Raw genomic sequence first — 21,549 nt, 5'->3', positions numbered from 1 at the left:
CGTATATCAGTACATTACATGTCTACTCTGTATCGTATATCAGTACATTACATGTCTCTACTGTATCGTATATCAATACATTACATGTCTACTCCGTATCGTATATCAATACATTACATGTCTGCTATGTATCGTATATCAGTACATTACATGTCTGCTATGTATCGTATATCAATACATTACATGTCTCTACTGTATCGTATATCAATACATTACATGTCTCTACTGTATCGTATATCAATACATTACATGTCTGCTATGTATCGTATATCAGTACATTACATGTCTCTACTGTATCGTATATCAATACATTACATGTCTACTCCGTATCGTATATCAATACATTACATGTCTGCTCTGTATCGTATATCAATACATTACATGTCTGCTCTGTATCGTATATCAATACATTACATGTCTCTACTGTATCGTATATCAATACATTACATGTCTCTACTGTATCGTATATCAATACATTACATGTCTCTACTGTATCGTATATCAATACATTACATGTCTCTACTGTATCGTATATCAATACATTACATATATCTACTATATCGTATATCAATACATTACATGTCTACTCTGTATCGTATATCAATACATTACATGTCTCTACTGTATCGTATATCAATACATTACATGTCTCTACTGTATCGTATATCAATACATTACATGTCTACTCTGTATCGTATATCAATACATTACATGTCTCTACTGTATCGTATATCAATACATTACATGTCTCTACTGTATCGTATATCAATACATTACATGTCTCTACTGTATCGTATATCAATACATTACATGTCTACTCTGTGTCATATATCAGCGTGTTGCAATATTATATATTTCTGACGTATTACATCTACACATCCCTATCTTGTCACCATTGCATGCTATTTTCTACAAATGGTTAGAGTTAACAAAATTGTGCTATAGAGTGATACAGTTCAAACATATTATTGATCACACATAGAGATAACATGCAGTGACAATACGGGTATGAGAAAGAGATTAAGGTCAATGGTATCTAGTTGATATAAATGGAAACACATGTATTAAACTTTATATATATATATATTTAAAACAGATTAATACGTCTCATGTCAGGTGTAACTTTTGTGATAAGTATAAGCTCAAGGTTATATCACGACATCGTGCTAGGCGATCAACATCATGACCGAGAAATATATTCCTATTTGAAATTAGACCTGTTAAATATTTGGTTTACAATCTGCTGTTTTTGTTGTAAGCATCGTGATTAGGTTCTTATGGCCGGGATATTACATGGATTTATCTAAGAGTTGCCTGACGGGTGCGTCGAGGAAGTAGATAGTATATATATAATAATGTGTGAAAACATTGTAATTACAATATATGGCAAACAGGTCTTTTCTTTTCATCCCTACGAGGATATCTTAATGTAAGTAAACTATAGATTTTTATAACGTTAATTAGTTAATGAAGATATAGCATGATATGGCTTGTACATGTACATATTGAACACAGAAACTCCGTGACTGTATCCTGTGTTAGTAAATAGGAATATCCCATGGCATAGTAATTACATGTCTATGTGAAAGGATATACATATACTGTATCATATTAGTATCATAATTCAATCTCAAAACACATTAAGATTCTTAAAATTGACAAGCTATGTAATCAGAAATCAATCGACCGTGGCTCCTCTTCATATTTACTCTATTTAAACATAGTACAATCCGTGACATTTTGCTTGCAAACAAAACCAGGAGCAGAGGCCGTTGTCAAAGAGTCTACGTTCTCACAGGATGTTTAAAGTTGTGACACTAATTTTATTTAATATGATGACCTATTTTGAGATATTGTAATCATCTCAGTATCTATCATATTCCCAGTAAAAACTCGAGGTTTACTTACAATTCAAAAGTTCTCATTGATACAAATGAAAGCACACATAGACTTAAATGTTTATTAGACGTAAAAGAAAAACAAAATATTGCTTTAAAAGCTTTGAAAGTAGAAATATAACAAAATTGACAAATCAAAGTGTTTCCCATGACCTTGAAACAATAAAACATAGCCAAGAAAAAAATATTCTAGCATCAGTGAAACTAGTGCCCATCAGATATTATATATATGATATGATATAAATAACCCGAACTTCACCCAAATGAACCATTAGAACGAGTACATCCTGCTTGTAACTGTTAACACGACGAGTGCTAATAGATGACATTATCTAATCTATTAACCTATTTCCTAGGATATTTCTATTATGGATATTCACTTCGTTTATTTTTCTTTAGAAAGCTGGTTGGTATATTTTATCGATTTAGTCATCGCTCTTTTAATTTTCTTCAAAATAGATGTCAAAAATTTAAATGCGCGGGAGCTTGCTAAATCACCCCGCTAAACCCTGTCATTGTTAGCATTTAATGGTGTACGCCATAACGTCCAAGTGGACGATGACTGTGACGATAGAAGCGATGACTCTAGGGAAGGTTTACAGCCAATGTAGGGTGTAGCTGGTGGCTCTGATTTAAATCAAACGATTTATCTGAATGGCTTGATTGATGTTAATAATTTGCACTTTAAATGGTATTAAGATACCTGCTGATGTTAATGGAAACTGAAATATTCTAAATCTTATTACCTGTCAGTAGGAGAAATCTACATAGCACACAAAGAGTTAATTTACATCGCATAATACGTAAAGAGGATATGAAAGGAGGAGGAATAGCTCGCCCTATTCCAATAATGTATTCCCTGAAATGACTTTTTCTTCTAAAAAGTCAAAATGATTGAGCGCGTGGTAAGCCTTCGTGATGTCACTGCCACCATATGCAAATACAGAGCTGATGTTTGATAACAGTTCACCCATTGTTGTATAAATGGACCCCTTCCAGGGTGTACGGGTATCTTTCATCGACCAGCAAATATTTATCATAACTCATTTTGATATTAAGAATATATTGATAGATGGTCTTGACTCATGTAATTACTAAATTTTCAATTTGCTATACATATTTCTCTCGCAACTAGAGTATTAAACGAAACGTCAAAATCTAAACAACTAAACGATAGGAGAACAAAACAACAAGATAATACCGACAATATAATAAATAATTATATAAACAAACTTCATATCACTCAAAATTAAAAACAAAACATGGACCAGTTATATATTCAATACAAAGAGACCTAAGTGAGAATAAGGCGGAGTGTTTCGAATAGTGAAGCGTCTTCTGCTTCATGAAGACACCCAATATGTAAATCTAGGTCAAATCCAGCCGATGTCACGTTCTCCAAATGAGAAACGGGTTGGTGACTACGGAACCATCAGGTATTGTCACTACAATAAACACTTCCATTGTTGCGATGCTAAAGAAATGAAGCGTTTTAGCAATGAGGTCATGATGTTGAATATAACACTATCCAATGTTATTCATTATTCTAATCATTTCTAAAAACACTGTTTATTATGTGTCAACATTATTTACCTTAAAGTTATCAAGGATGAGATGAACAGATAGAAATGTTACTAAAAAAGAAATTAAAATCAAACAACGTATCATAAAGGTTAGTTTTAAGTAATCTCTGTTGGTTATATTATCAGTAATGATCCGGACGAGTCTCATTGACATTAAGTTATGTTGTCAGATAATGTATTTTTTAAAAAAGACGACAATGATGAAGATATGGCACTTAAATGAATATCAAACGTTTCGCCTTGTCTGAAAACAAAGTCGAGAGGGGCATATTATGTTCCGATGGATATGACAGTAGTCTAAGGTAAGATTGTTGTCTCAGAAAGGAATGAATTAAAACTATGCATCTTCAGATAGAAAAAAAAGAAATATGTATGCTTCTTACTCATCGATATCAATGAACCCTGATCTACATTCGCAATCACACACACTATATTACTGCATTATTCAACAAAATCAAAACTCTAAAACAGATGTTAACCATCTTAAAAAATCATCTAAAATTCAAATCTTACTAGTATGTCAAGTAATGTTAAAACATATCTAATCATTGACAGGACTCATCTCGCACCGGTAAAACAAGTATTGTCGAAATAAATCTCAATGCCTAGATATTATTGGCATTACACCAAGGTCAAGCTACGTCGAGGATTTTTTATGTACGTGTCCGATTTGCTCCAACGAAGACATGCATAAAATGTATATCAGCATTTCACAATTTCTAATTGTATCAATGTACATATTCTTTAATGATAATACCAGCTGTAATCGGGTTAAGCGCCAGCGCCCACGTTATTTCTGGGACATCCTAACAATAATCATAATATTTCCGTCTTCTGGCTATTTATGTTATACCAGACGGCGGGTACAGCATATGCTGTATCCGCCTGTATCTGTTTGTATAGTGAATGCAAGTACTCTACATTCATTTTGATTCAGTCGTACTTCTATAATTAAGCCATGCGCCTTACTATAACTTGGCTATTTTGATTCAGTCGTACTTCTATAATTAAGCCACGCGCCTTACTATAACTTGGCTATTTTGATTCAGTCGTATTTCTATAATTAAGCCACGAGCCTTACTCTAACCTAACTATTTTGACCACATGGAGAGCTGTCCTTTATTCAAGAAAAAAGAAGTGAAATAAAAATAAACTCTACACACGCGCTTCTCCGTATTGTTTTAGGCATGTGTGGACAATATTTTCAATACAAAATGCCATGTAAACCTTTTTGATGTAAATTCATAGCACTGTAAAGATCGCCATTTAGCCAATGCAAAATAGATAAAAAAAAATGTACAAGGGAAAGAAGTTTGCTCCAATGAGAGGTTATAGGAACTTAGGATGGAATAAAGAAACAACTAAAACATACCCCTGGTGATTCATACGTACTATAATATCTACCAAAGACATTTAAAACAAAGAAAAATAATCCCTATTTCTTCTATAAATATATCACCCTATCGCCAGGTATACAGTTGAATACCATTTTAATTCACATAATCTTTTTATGTCATATTCACTCACTGCAAAAAAATTCAAATGCCTAGTGTGCCTGTAGCTTTAAAGGTAATCTGAATTTATTTACATATCTACACAAAATCGACCATTTGTGTCGTTGTTCTTGTATTACCGCCTTTACATATACCTACTACTGACCAGTGTATATTTGGTATATCATAGATAGCAGCAGAAACTGTTGAGGGTATCCTCGGGGATACACTACTGCAAAGGATATTATCATATTTTATAGGTCCATAAAGCAGATAAAATGTAGCTAGAGCTATTTTGAGACTGATTTATAACCCCGATAATCCAAATAATGTAAGACATATCCATTGGTGATTTACCAATGTAATATTTATAGAACGATTTGTATTTCAGAATGGAACATGTTACTAAATTATCTTAATACTTTGTGTTATCGAGTTATTTGTTTATGGTTCCGTTGAAATAAGTAACATTAATCCCGTTACTTCCATCAGGAAATAGAATGGATACACAGTGAAATCATTTCCAATCTAACTTTGATCATAAAATCTTGATTCCAATTAGAGTTTTTTAAATCGGGGACTGTAATCTTGTAAACAGAACTGGAGGTAAAGGTACATCTTAATAAAACTAAATAACACTGATATCTTCATCCCATGTACAACACACAAAAGGATTGACGATAAGCTTTCAAAATGTCTTCAGCAGAATGCTGAGTATGACTATAATCATCAGATGCCCTTCCTATCAAATAATAATAATTCGTAAGTAATAGACTTTCAAAAAACTTGTTTACTTAAAACTGTCAAAACGCATCAAAAAGATTTCCAAATTTTACAATCCAAATTCATACATGCATAAAAGAGTATTTCAATGAAAATATATATCTATTTCAACGTCTCAAAGAAAGTGCTTTTTATGGGAATGAATGTTGCCTGTAATTCATAAGGTATCAGTTACGTAACTCTATCGGTTGATTGATTCTTTGGATAGACCGAATAATCAAGATAATAAGAGTTCTACTTTATAAGCAAAAACACGCAAACATGTTTTAAATAGTGTGCTCAAAATAAGAATTAGTGGAATAGAGGTGTTACGCCAAAGTGACATTTTTAATTATAATGTGTGTAAAGTGACAACCTCAACACATTTAACGAAAATATGAATAAGATAATATTATGTAGTTGCACACTTTATCAACAAACAGTGATTCGTTGTACATAAACATTTATAGGCACAATGCTTATTGACTATGTGTTATGTTTAAATAACAGAACCTAAATTGACAATGTCGTATACCTCGAGGAATTTAACATTAAGGACACGACAGAATGTTTCACACCATCTGCATACCTCAATCTTTACTTACAACGTAACCATCAGGGACAGTTTACAATTAAGCTGTATGTTAAACGTTCTGATGTAAATTTCCTAATTGTAAACTGTTCATTTCTCCCCCTTCCTATACGGTTGTTCCATGACCCAGTTGAATCGACTTCCAAGGACATGTTCCCATTATCACGACTTCCAAGGACATGTTCCCATTATCACGACTTCCGTGACAGATGTCGACTGCTGAGGTAGACACTAATGACACAGGGATTCGAGAAGACCAAGGGAAATATGGTATTACCATGACCTTATTTGGATATATTCTATTTCCTTGACGTATTCGATGCTTGCTGATATCCCTAATGGATATGTTGTCACCAAGCTATTTATCATTTTATGACTTGACCTAGATTGGTATGGCGGGCATATCGGTAAAACAGAAGACGCCTACTCCCTCGGAACTCTTGTTTTAATTCTATGTATACTTATCAAATGTCTCCATACAAATCGATATTTGTGTTCATGTAATAATGTTTGTATTTGTACAGAATTTGAGCCCAGGAGAAAGGTCTAGGACAATACGGTCTAAGGAGAATTTTATAGTTGACAACATTATTCCATATTAATGGTTGCCATGTTTAGGATGGTAACTCACATTTCTTACTATTATTAGGCTTATTCCACACAACAGACTTATAATGCACATTATTTATAACGTAAACTACATGTTTGGAACATATCATTGTGCTGAAATTAGGTCATTGCGAGTGATACATAATTAAATGTCTTTTGCTGACATGCAGCTATTTATATGTAACAATTGGCAAAACACTAACGTAAATCTAAAAATACTTACCTTTATCTAACAGCGACAAGTTGAACTGGTACAACCTTTTAGGAGAAACAAATTTGTAAATTCCCTTTGGAACATATATATATATATGTTTCGCGGAAGACGTATATATAACTCCTCAAAAATATAAAAGTAAAAGAGCTGACTTAGACATTAAAATAAAACAAATATATAAAACAGCTAGCTGTGACATTTGGTTCAAACCAAATAACCAAAAGCTAGCTCGGAATTAAGTTAAAACTAAAACGTATTCTTTGGGAAAAAAATCATTATATCATTGTGTGATTGTGACAATGTTAAGTATTGGAGTAACATTGTGATGCATCATAATAACAAATTGTAATATGTGTAACAGTTATGCTATATTAGAATACCATTAAAATGTATCATAATAACATGTATTGATACTATAAATGCTTTATGTATTATAATAAAAACTGTAGACGAGTACTACAATTTTTTAAAAATACCATTGGGCTGCAATATAAGTGTTTAATTGTATTATGATAGCATCCTTGATGTTATGCTCAATATTGACCGTTGTAAAGTGTTGTAGTAATATAGCTATTTGTTAAAAAAAATGTGATGCATATATATGCATAAAGCGATTTATTGTAGTATATTATAACATTATTGATAATGTTATATTATTGTAAAATATTTATGAAAACAGTGTAATTTGTCATGTAAAATTGTGTTGTATCAAAATTACATTGAAGTGTATGTCAATATCATTGTCAATTGTTTGAATTATATTGTACTATATGTTACTGTACTATCTCTAAAATGTAGTATAATAACACTTTAATGTATTCTACTAATAAGTAATGTCTTTCATGACAATATAAATGGTACTTAGATCAGTACCTTATAAAATATTAAAATGAGGTCAAATGTTCTCATGTCGATGATAAGAAATCATGAATTTTTGAATCAAAGAACTTTTGAATGTATGAAGATAGTTAAACATACAAAACATCATACAACACTGATCACAATATCATCAGCAACGGATAGGAACCAAATGCCCTTATTTAGAGGTAACAGACCATCATTTGAACAGCTAAGACAATAGCTAAGATTATCCTCTGTACGGGTAAATTGTACTGTAGATGTGATATATAATTAGAATTAAAACCAACATAGAAAATAAAAGTGCTGCTAAATCCCGTGATCAATTCACTCGACACCAAGGCCACGATCTCCATTGTTTTGGAATCACGAAGTTGATAATGTAGGACAAAAGTATGTCATCACATCCGATGAATGGAATGCTGGGTACGATTATAAGACACACTCAAACACAGAATCGATATTAGTAAGACGAATAAAGAGCTTCGAATCATAAAATATTGAAGCACTATAACCTACCTGTGATAACCTGTCCTTTAAGAAACATCGAGGCAACAATGTAAGTCGACTAGTGGCACGTATTTAAACGAAAAATAGATGTCTTTCGCCACGATTATTTATAACTGGCTTTGGCCACGCCTTCATTTCTTATAAATATGTGTGTATATGTATTTATGTATGTGCGTGTGTATGAGAGTGTTTCGGAAAAAGATGATAGGAAAGATGTTAGAGAAAAATTGATATCAAGTTTTAAAGGTATTTTAACGCCCTTTTTATACAGTGGCCGACGGCGATGCTATCTGCACGGCCTTCGTTTTATATAATTTCCCCATTTTCCCACTCCACGCCTTCTGCTCCATCTTCAATTCATTCTCCCTCCTCGTCTAGCATTGCTTGACCCAAACAATAGCCTAAAAAGTCACATCTAAACAGCGGCCACATAACTCCTCGCCATCAGCGTCTCTGTGCTTTAATAGGTGGTAAAGCAATCATGCGTTAGGTGAAAAATAGCAAATGTACAAACCAGTGATGCGATGAGAAGATGAAAAGAACGACGACGAAAGCGATGGCACAGGTGTACGGGTAAACCTTGTATACACTTTACAGAGCTAGCGTTGACAGGTGAGACAAGGTGACGACGAAACCTCCAGTTTTATAGTATCGTCGCTGTCGAGCTAGACATATGAGAATCACATGGGAGGTCTTACCGCCAAAAACCCGTGCACATTCTTTCATATAATATATCTAGACATACATTTAATATTTCCTGTATATTAGCTGTATGTATTACTAAACGTACAAACTAGATCATGTCATATAAACGAATATACTGTGCACATTCGTAGTTTCTTCGTGAAGTAGATATGCACATCGCACTCACCAATTATTCATATAGATAAATACAAATTTTATAGTCAATATCATATATCGGGTAAGGTATCCTTTAAGTCAAATGTACAACGGTTTCCAATTGGAATATTATTAATAGATATATAATGCATTGTTAAAATCCGGAACTGCATATGACGACTAAAATCATAATCACTGATCAATGTGTGTAGCAGGAGTGTTGATAAACAAAACTTATGTTTTTTGTTTTTTTGTTTTTTTGTTTATTGTTTACCTCTATTAGAACTGAAGAGGGATATGGAAGATATTTCCAATTGATACTATTTAATTTATGAGCATCAACTGATCATCTGGCGAATCGGTTTTATTGTCCACTGATCATGTGTCTATTCGAATTTGGAATTCGATTTCATTGACACTAACATTAGTTTTTTATGGATTAATTCATGACCAGTTAAATAGATAAAAAAACGAAATGAAGCAACGAGCACCGGGAGGTATGAAATAATTTGGCCACAAAAACTGTATAACTTGGTTGGTGATATTTAATTTCGCTTTATTTCAAACGGTATAAAATTTCATATAAATTTTAATCGGTTGATATATTCATGATGTGATACATAAATGTAAAAACAAAATGAAACCAAAAGGATATGCAATTGTATGCACTCGTTGGTGTTTAGATGTACATTATGTTTGTAAATGTATACATTCTAAATTAGGCATGGATGTCTATGGCAGGCACTATATATGTCACAAGTGTCTATTGAGTACAACCGCAAGTGTAAAGAGCCACCTGAATAATACCTTTATATGTAGATTAAGCATAATCTACTGTCGTAAATGTAATCGTCTAATTTTAATCACCAGTCTGTTAGTGCAGACCTTTACTTACATAAATATGCTAATAATTTACGTAAATCCATCAAATAAGAAAGAAACGTTTGTACTCCAATGGCACAATGTCTCCGAACGCGTATGAAGGTTTGACTGGTATTTCAAATATAAATGCATGGCGACGGGAATATTGATATTTCTATGCACTTTACAAATTTCCTTAGGCAAAATAGTAGCACTGTTTGTCATTACATATTTATGATTAAAACAAGTATTAAACAGTTTAATTAGTACAGTCACACAATGGACAGAACAAACTGTTTACAGAATACATGTAGCTATATTACAATGCAGCAATGTGTTAATATGGCGATAGTTTTTGACTTATATTAATTGGTTGCATTTTTGCAGTAAATCATTACCTACAAAATATGCAGACTAAGACTGCAATCCCAGAGGCATTTAGGCCTATACCATAAGCATAGTGTTACATGTTTATTAAGTTTAAAGAGACAGGAAGCTGAACTGTAACAAATTAGCGTTTCATGCAGGTTTAAACCAGATAATAACATTTGGAAGTGATCTGCTACAATCCGTTTGTTTAGTTTAAGGTTTAAGGGGTTTATACGCAGATGAACCATGATGATTCTTCAATACGTTTTACCGTAAATGGAAATATATAAATAGATTATACTGCGGATATAATCTCGCATTATTTACTACCAATAGGTCAAATAACACAACATGCATGTAACACGGAATAATGCAATTTTCAGTACTAAACAATTTTAGTTACATGTATACATAAACAATATGTCTGATTAATTTAAATAGCATTTGTCCTCTCATGTGTACCGGTAAAATGTATCTTGGAGCGAGTAAAACCCCTGATAACATACAAAAGGTGGGAGGATAAAATGTTATTGCTTATTTAAGGATTAAATTTGTTTAGGTTATCGGGATATAACTATACAGGAAATGGTAATTTATTGACTCCGCGAAAGACCTAGCATCTTCCACTCCCACTTTCATATCGGAGTATAACAATATCACTGTATTTATTTGCGTATAACACTTCATAATTTATCAATTATGGACTTTTGATGAGGTCATTTTTTACCAGGTTGATATAAAGTAGAGTATACAAGCCAAAATTAAAGGTTCTTAATTTCAATACAGCATTTGAACATAAGTAGCAGCATTTTGACTATTGTCTCGTACAATCATAAAAACACGTTGTAACAATTGTGTTTATTTTTAACAGAATACAAAAATGAAAACCTTCAAAAATTAATAAATTGTCTTGATTAGAATATTTCAACGCATCTTCTAATATTTATTAAATGTATAAATCTGTTGACTGTTCTAACTTTATTCCCATTACCATTACAATTAACTGTTATTAAATCATATGAGGACTTTCTGCGGTTGTCGATATATATAATATGAAAAAGAAGCATAAATTGTATATATCGACCTATGGGTACGATAAAAGTTATATTTAAATCATATAACATTCACGGTAAATAGACTTAAACCAAGCTGATTCTGATAATAACAAACAAATACAAAATGTTTTTTCATTTATTTTTTTACCGCACAAATATTTTATTCGCCCAGAAGTAGATATATATATAAATCGTGATAAAGTGCCAGATTGCCTGAAAATTCGACAATTTACTTATCTGTAATGTCGTTATTACTACTCGACAAATTATATATATATATATATATGTGTGTGTGTGTGTGTGTGTGTGTGTGTGTGTGTGTGTGTATACTTATAGGTCCGCCATAACGATATATATATATATCTTTATATGTGGATGTTTAAGTATCTTTCTAGAAATCTAGGTCACTGCCTAGATTTCGTGACGTAAAAAGCCTTTAAAGTGAGATGACATTCTACTGGCAATTCGAGGTCAAGGTATCGTTCTTGACCTGTCTGAGTCATCGACGTCATTAAGAATCGCAATCCGGGCTTTATATGCAAATGAGAAAATTGCGAATGGTGATTCGTGACTATACTACGACATTTACCTCGTTCACCAATCAAGAGGCGTATTACATTTTGAACGATTGTAATATAAGACACTCTATGATAGGCAATGCCTGTAGCCCAAATCCAGTGGATAGATTTATCAGACATCAACACATCCACTTGTGACAGGTAATTATACCATCGTCCATTTTCATTGAAATAAAGCAATTACAATCTTAACACAATATCGTACATCTAAACCAAAAATAACGTTCAAAATTGACTGATTAGAATAATGCATTTTCGTACGAAGACAAAGAGTTCAAGAAAACTTGTATTTGGGCCCGTATTTTACGTAACTCGACTATACTTTCTTGAAACTCGGTTGAATAGTGCAATAGCAATAGCAAAGAAAAGCCTAGGCATTGAAAATAATAACTCACTTGAGATATTTTTGAAATTCCTTAAGAATATTACCAGATTTATTAACAAATATTTCAATTTCTACTCAACTTGGACTCGATGAAACTACTAAACTTAATCTGTTTCATTTGCTCATGAATTTGACTAGATTAACACTGAACAGTGCGTATGAATACATGGTTAAAATCCTTCCGCGGAACTATTTCACTTTTTTTACATTGTTGTTATAAACATAGAACAATTATTAAAATTATCAAATTGATAATGTATTCTAGTATTTTATGAAAGACCAGATATGCTAGGTACTTCTATTTTGACAAAATAATGCTGTTTTTAATCCTAAAATTGCGGACTATTTTACTCGACCGACTAGACATGCACAATCCGGAACTCCTCGGGCTTTTCCCCATTTGGACTTGCACAAGCTTCGAGACATTAATATCTAGGCCGACTTTTTTATTAAAAAAAAAACAAACAAAAAACAATTCAAATATAAGGATTGAATCTTGATTTGGTCGATTTCATGGGGTCATGAATTGAGTTGCTCTTGAGACAAATTCAACATGAACTGCTTGGCAGTTCATTAAATTTGTCTCAAGAGCAACTCAATTCATGACCCCATGAAATCGACCAAATCAAGATTCAATCCTTAAATACATTTGAGTCTGAGCACACAATATCCTAAACGTTGAAAACAATACCTCACTTGAGGACATTTTGGAATTCCTTTAGAATATTGGAAAACTAAATAGTGCACATATCAGATTTATCACCAAATGCATCTGAGTATGAGAATAAAATATCCCAAACATTAGAAATAATTACTCGATTGAGAACTTTTTTTGTAATTCCTGTAGAATATTGAAAAACAAATTAGTTCAAATATCCCATGTCAAATGATAACTACTAGTGAAAACACAAATATTAAAAACATTAATCGGAATCGCTTACCACTTTCATATCCTAAACAAGAAAAAGGTCATATTTGTGTATACTCAATAGGCGTATGGTGTGGATGAAGAGATTTGTCAAGGATTAAATCCAATGTTGTGTGAAAATATTATTTGATAGAAAGCACACGGAGACTACACAACTATATTGACTAAAAGAAAAGGTCAGATGGATTAAATCTAGAAGCAGGAGATTGGCCGAATGCGAGGAAGACTGAGATGAAAATAGGAGGAGAGTGACCAAATAGGAGGAAGGATGAAATGGAAATTGAGACAGGAAAGTAGCCAAATGGGATGAAGTTTAATATGGAAATAGAAGCAGAAGAGAAACCGAATAGTAAGTAAGTTTGACATGAAAAAAAAGAAAAAGCAAGAAAGTAGCCGAATGATAGTAATCGAAGCAGGAAAGTGGCCATTGTAGTAAGGTTTGAAAGAAGATAGAAACTTGAGAGTGGCCGCATGGAAGGAAAGTTAAGATGGAAATAGAATCTGAAGAATAAACGAATTGGAAGAAGATTAAAAATGAAATAGAGGCAGAAGAGTGAGCGAGTTGAAGGAAGGTTGAGATAAAAATAGAAGCGAGAGAGTGGCGAATGACAGACGGGAAAGTTGACAGAAATAGAAGCAGGAGAAAGCGACCGGAATGATGATTGGGTTGGTAGCAGGAGAGTGCCCGACTGGACGGATGCCTCAGATGAAAGCTGGAGAGTAGGCGAACTGTAGAAAGATAAAGATGGAAGCGTGATAGTGGCCGCATGAGGGGATGAATAAGATAGGCTCCGTAGAGTGGCCGTATGAGAGGATGATTAAGGTGGAAAGGGGAGAGTAGCCTGATGGGAGGATTAAGATGGAAGCAGGAGAACGGCTGCATGAAAGAAGGATTGGGATTGAAGCGGAGGAGTGACCTTATAGGACGATGATTAAAATGGAAACAGGAGAGTGGCTTTATTGGAGGATGATTAAGACGGAAGCAGAAAATTGGCTGCATGAGAGTATGATTAGAATAGAAGGAGGAAAGTAGCTGTATGGAAGGATGCTTAAGATGGAAGCAGAGCAGGAGAACGGCCGCATGAGCGGATGATTAAGGTGGAAGCAGGAGCGCGGCCTTAAGGAAGGATGATTCAGATTGAAGTAGGAGAGTGGCTGCATGGGAGGGTGATCAGGAAGGAAGCAGGATATTGGCAGAATGGAATGATGGTTAAGATGGAAGGTGGAGAGTGGCTAAATAGCGGGACGATTTTGATGGAAACACTGAGAGTGGCTGAATTGGAGAATGATGAAGTAGAAGCAGGAGAGTAGCCGAATTGGAGAATGATTAAAATGGAAGCTGGAGAGTGGCGGAATAGAGGGATGGTTATGATGGAAGGTGGAGAGTGGCTGAATAGGGGGATGATTCAGATGGAAGGTGGAGAGTGGCTGAATAGGGGGATGATTATGATGGAAGGTGGAGAGTGGCTGAATAGGGGGATGATTCAGATGGAAGCAGGAGAGTAGCCAAATAGGAGGGTAATTAAGATTGAAACAGGAGAATCATGGGAGGATGATTAAGATCGTAGCAGGAGAGTGGCCGAAAGGAAAGATAGTTAAAATCGAAACAGAAGAGTGGGAAGAAGGTTGAGATGGAAATAGAAGCAGGTCTAGAAATGAGTCATGTAGAAAGGATTAGTTGGCTATTGAAGAAAGGGGTTCCCGAAAGTGACTATTGACACATTTATTAGTAAAACGTACTCTCAGTGTCATTCTTTACTAACCTTAATACTATTTAGGGCGATTTGTTTTCAACATAAATACATTTTATACCGTACCCCTATCTACTAGTAACATCAGCGAATTCTACTTCAATTATTAGAATATGTGAGACGTACATGTATATGTTATACAGACGAAACACACATCGGTTATCGTTGGGAAATCTTAAAGTGTATAAAATATTTGAATTTCTTTCAATAAAGAAATCTATTTTAACACGAAATTATCACAAACATGTAAGTAAAATGATAGTGTCAAACTTTCATTTAGAGTTTTACATAAAGTCCATAAAAAGTAATATTATATATAATACTGGGAAATCGATAAACATCAGTAATTCACTGCACGAACCTGATAGTAACATTTCCAGTGTAAGCCAACCACGAGTCTGATCGCTATCTGATAGATTCCCGACTTGTCAAATGGTATGTTGATGTTAAAATCGCATTAAGGTAAGGTGTGGACAGGTTTTATTTACAACAATCAAAGCCAAAAGTAAGCATACATATTCGTGTAGATCTTTATTGCAAGCGTTCGATAAATTCAGATCTATAGTATACCAATAACATTGAATTAAGAATCTCAGTCATATATCAGGTATCATTTAAACTTCGTTTTTGTTGAATTACTTGGTTTCATCTGACATGATATTTCTCAGTGTTTAGTCCATGTTTCTTAACCATTGTAAACATTGTATTGAGATAATAATGATAACATTACATACGATGCTTAATATCTCAATAAACAAATAATTCCATATACAATCATTATGTCGAAAGTTAATGACAGATTACAATAGGTTAAGTTTTTGTTTTAATGAATACTTATATACATTTTGTTGAATGAATAATCTTCCTTTTTGAGTTTTGCAATTTCTATTTTTAGTAAAATATCTACACACAAGTCAATGATTAAAATAATTAGATCACATTTAAAGTCCCTGAGTAGCAGTATGTTTTGAAATGCTTTAATTAACTTCTTTGAAATTAAATCACATTGAATCTTGGATTGTCGTACATTTGTAAGCAAAAACATTTTTTTATCACGCTATTCACAGAATTATCTCTTTGAATCGCATATAATTGATAATTACCTAAAACACAAATGCCCCTCAGATCATAGACAAAGTACCCTGAGATCGCAGACAAATGCCCCTCAGATCATAGACAAAGTACCCTCAGATCGCAGAGCAATGCCCCTCAGATCATAGACAAAGTACCCTCAGATCGCAGACCAATGCCCCTCAGATCATAGACAAAGTACCCTCAGATCGCATACCATTGCCCCTCAGATCATAGACAAAGTACCCTCAGATCGCATACCATTGCCCCTCAGATCATAGACAAAGTACCCTCAGATCGCATACCATTGCCCCTCAGATCATAGACAAAGTACCCTCAGATCGCAGAGCAATGTCCCTCAGATCATAGACAAAGTACCCTCAGATCGCAGACCAATGCCCCTCAGATCATAGACAAAGTACCCTCAGATCGCAGAGCAATGTCCCTCAGATCATAGACAAAGTACCCTCAGATCGCAGACCAATGCCCCTCAGATCATAGACAAAGTACCCTCAGATCGCAGACCATTGCCCCTCAGATCATAGACAAAGTACCCTCAGATCGCAGAGCAATGTCCCTCAGATCATAGACAAAGTACCCTCAGATCGCAGACCAATGCCCCTCAGATCATAGACAAAGTACCCTCAGATCGCAGAGCAATGCCCCTCAGATCATTGATAAAGTACCCTCAGATCGCAGACCAATGCCCCTCAGATCATTGATAAAGTACCCTCAGATCGCAGACCAATGCCCCTCAGATCATTGATAAAGTACCCTCAGATCGCAGACCAATGCCCCTCAGATCATAGACAAGGTACCCTGAGATCGCAGAGCAATGTCCCTCAGATCATTGACAAAGTACCCTCAGATCGCAGAGCAATGCCCCTCAGATCATAGACAAAGTACCCTCAGATCGCAGACCAATGCCCCTCAGATCATAGACAAAGTACCCTCAGATCGCAGACCAATGCCCCTCGGATTATAGACAAAGTACCCTCAGATCGCAGAGCAATGCCCCTCAGATCATAGACAAAGTACCCTCAGATCGCAGACCAATGCCCCTCAGATCATAGACAAAGTACCCTCAGATCGCAGGCCAATGCCCCTCAAACCACAGACATAACGTTCCCTCATAGCTATGTCTTTGACGGTCTAATCGAATCAGAAATTCATCCCCCGACCACCGAAAATAATATCCAGCCAACCCCCAGCCCCACCCCCTCCCCTCTACCACTTTATTAAGAATCCACCCCCGCTACGCAGTATTCAAGAAACGAGTAAAGTGTTCCTTCATCAGTCCATCAGAACAACCCTATTTTCTAATTCACCATGCATATCCACTTAATATGTTCGGTATGCGTATCTACACCTGTATAAAATGTATGCTAAGACAGTATGTTTATCATTTGTCTTACACCTGGTCCACAGGAACTGATGATACAGTCGCACTATTTAAAACATAAACTAAGTACTTCGACATATACTGGAAAGTTCATACTGTACCTTTCCGGGGTTTCCAACCTTCTTTCCGAATGAAACATTATATTCATTTTAAGAGCAATCTTTTTCTGTCCGACTTAACGCTACGACTACAGTGTAGCATATGCCGAAATACAGAACAGACAGGTCGGTCCAACTATATATAAATGTGTTAATGTTCCAGTGTATGCGTGTGCAAGTGTGTCTCCACATTGTAGTGAGTGCAAATCAGATATGAATCTACCAGACGTCCCTCCGAAAATGAATGTCAATATACATGTCTGATTTCAGGTATCACATGTGTAGTTGTGAAGCTTATCCGAGATATTTTTGTTAACTTTATGAACAGAATGTAAAATTTCAGTTAGGATTGATAAATAATGTAAAATGTTTCATTTTTTTCTTCGTATACGTGAATACATTTATGTCATTTAACCATATAACCACTGGAGCGCGAAGAAAATTGTTAAAAACAACGATTTATAATATCAAACACATATAGTATTATGTATAATGGGAAACACTTAGGGAAACCCGTTCTTTGAATAGCCTAATTATAAAACTAGCCTGATGTTGTCATGGCTTTAAAGGACAGGGCCGATCTACTCATAACATCGAATACATAAAAAATGATCCATTACAATATTTTTACTTTAATTGATTCAAACAACTTTTGCAATTAAAATACATTCCTTTCAAATAGTCCCTCTCAATGAAATAACCATGAATACAATAGTTAATTAATTCTAATAGTTGGTTAATTACAACTTTTTCGTTTAATCTAAATAATTACTTATTTCAAATAATTTCCGTAATTAATTTTATTTTCATTCTACAAGTCGTTATTTATCCCGGGTAATTCAAAGAATGGATTTTATTTAATTGCTATTCAATATAAGCAGTCTATCAAATCGAACTGCTCATTCACAGCAACAGTTCCCTAAATTCAAAAAGCTTCATTGAATCTAAATAATATAATAGAATAAAGTGTCCCCAATTGGAACCCGAATTTAAACGGGTACCTTTATTCTCAGAGTTTATTAACTTAAACCGTATTCATACTTCTAACGTTTATCATTTGTAACATTTCGTTAATGTAGTTAAATATATCGTTATTAATTTAAACGGCAAATAACTGTAAACAGCTTATAAATTCATATATTCGTCTCACATTCTGGTAATTGCTACAGTTCCATGAATTAATTACAGGAAATTAATCTGAATGGTTTACTTTGTAAACAAAAGTCGCATGACACACATATATATGTCACATGTTTATAATGTCACACATTGTTTTTTATTGTTGTTTTTTTTATTGTTTCTTCATTCAGTTAAGAAATCAAATATAACTTAAATACATTATTTTAAGAAGTCTCTTTTTCAGAATAAAAATTAATTGAAAAAGATCTACTACAAGTCCACTGGAACCTGTACTGGTTTGAATACCTCAGTTATATGTATGTTATATGTATATAGACCGCCTCACTGATACAGATCTAAACATTCCCTCTAAAAGTACATGCCTGTAATTGTAAGTAATAAAATAATAATATTGTGCAGAAATGTGTCAATTCGTAAGTGGTGTTTAAAATGTTATGATTTGATAGTAAAAACAGGTTAAAAAATCAAGGTATGAAAACGTTGTCAGATGATGATTTTTGAGTAGTAGTTTTCCTCGATCGTTTGTCAAGTGTCTGAAAAGTTCAATTCTGTGTTAGATACGGCGTAGGAAACATTATGAATGTTACGCTGTGCTAGGAACTGTTTTGTTCTTCTAGGACTCATTAGTGATGCTAGAGATTTTGTTTTCAGACAAAAATATTGTATTTCTTCCAACAGAAAAAAAATAGGGGTTTCAGGGACGAACCTTAGGTTCATACCCGACCAATCAGGTGGCCTAACGAAGGTGATATTTGTACATCCAAGGGTAGCTCTTTCACACTACTTTAAAATCATTGCAAAACAAAATCAAATATTACAAAATCATGTTTATTTTTGCAAACAAAAATATCATATTGCGCTCTTTTAAAAGTATGTTGATAAAAGTCTTGGTTATGGTTTGTAATTCTCGCCTTGCTGACAGCTCCGAAATTTGAGTTCAACAACTGGAATAGCCCGTATTCGCATGAAAAACAGTGCAAGATAATAATGAAATAACATACGAATCCGAGTTGATTTTTATTGATCTTTTTTAACAGCATCTATTATCACTTAAATCATGCTATTATTTTCTTGTGTTTTATTTAACAAAGTATTTGATTGATCGAATTGTCACCGGGAACACATTTTGCGCATGAATGAATTCACTTTACACCGTCGAGCCGCAATGTACAAACAACCGCGTCGATTTTGAAATTGAGTGTTTAGCTTGAACAAGTAAAAAAACATGGCGTGAACTGATTCATGTACAGTATAGAAACGTGACGACAATAATAGGGGTATCACTTTACCTAACCTCCACCCAATCGTTCATACCTGACCGTTGTGGATTTACAATACTGAAAACCATTTCATATAAAATACGAGATTTGCATGGAGACCCTTGAACACGTCCAATGAGAATAAGACCAAGTATTCCGGAACAGCAAGCGTCTTCTGCTTCATCGACAAAACCTGTCAACCATGTCAATGTGATACCCGGGTAAGTAAAATTATCAAAATAAGAACTAGGGAGGTTACAACACCCAACCAGGCATATCTAGTAACGTCGAACACGTCTGATTTCGAATTCTAACTATCGAACAAAAACAATATAACGTTTTCAAATGAAGTCATCATGTCGACCAGTTGAATTTGCTATAGTCACCATCAACTAGCATCTCCCAACCCCTGCATCGTAAGGTTTTGGCCGTCATTAGTCGACACTGGATATTTTAGACATCGAAAATATCTTGAATAGTGATCATCTACATGCAAAAGGAAGGGTAAACTATATCACAAATTTCAGCACCGAAACTAACTCTGGTGATGTATTTGATGTGTTGTATATTCGATAAGGCCTCATACAGTTATCATAGTTTTCAATGACACTACGTAAACAAAGTTAATAGTTCCACAACTGGAACGGGGGGAGGGGGGACTCTATTTTTGTGTTGTGTACGTCCGTCCGTCTTTCTTCATACTTGATCCTCTATCAAACATAGGTCGCTCTGACCCTGACCTTTATCAAATTGATATATTGTCCAGGTTCTATTTCCTACACTATCATTCATTGAAACGTACTTGGATTATTTGTTCACCTTGTTTGTTGAAAAGTTTTCATTTATACATTCCTGGCATATCATTATACATCCGACGGGAACTGTTGTTCGCCGAATTGTCTTAATATGATCGTTTTTTACCCAGAATAATATTAGTATAATTAGGGAAGCAGAACAGTTGTTTATGTGGGAAAATATAAGACTAAATTTAAATACCCATATAACGTTATTATCTATCTTCTCCTTTTATATGATTATGTTTAATATCTGAGCAAATTTAATAAACTGCGGTTAACATTATTGTAATTGGTAACGTGTTTGTAACCACATGGTTCCTCATTGTTAACCTTTGGAAACACCTGTCGTGCCATTGTCATTATGCCAACCAACTGATGTACATGCATTGTTATTGCTGATGTCCACTTATACATAATTTGGTTATTGGTGTATGAACACACTTTACCATTATATGTGATCCTAGATGATACGACGACGTTACCCTCGTTACGATAC

General features: G+C 34.2%; 1 protein-coding gene across 1 annotated transcript in view; it reads right to left on the bottom strand.

Moving 5' to 3' along the window:
• The window catches only part of LOC117339123 (cytochrome P450 3A24-like), a 43,918-nt gene extending 25,950 nt beyond the window's left edge, over positions 1-17,968 (bottom strand). The window contains exon 1 of the mRNA XM_033900535.1: positions 17,861-17,968. The gene's annotated coding sequence lies outside the window, so the exon portion shown is untranslated. The remainder of the gene's footprint in view (positions 1-17,860) is intronic.
• Positions 17,969-21,549: the final 3,581 nt, after the last annotated feature.

The sequence above is a fragment of the Pecten maximus genome, chromosome 12, assembly GCF_902652985.1.
Source record: "Pecten maximus chromosome 12, xPecMax1.1, whole genome shotgun sequence".
Classification (NCBI taxonomy): domain Eukaryota; kingdom Metazoa; phylum Mollusca; class Bivalvia; order Pectinida; family Pectinidae; genus Pecten; species Pecten maximus.
Note: the sequence above shows the minus strand (reverse complement) of the source record. Positions and strands in the feature narration are given on the sequence as shown.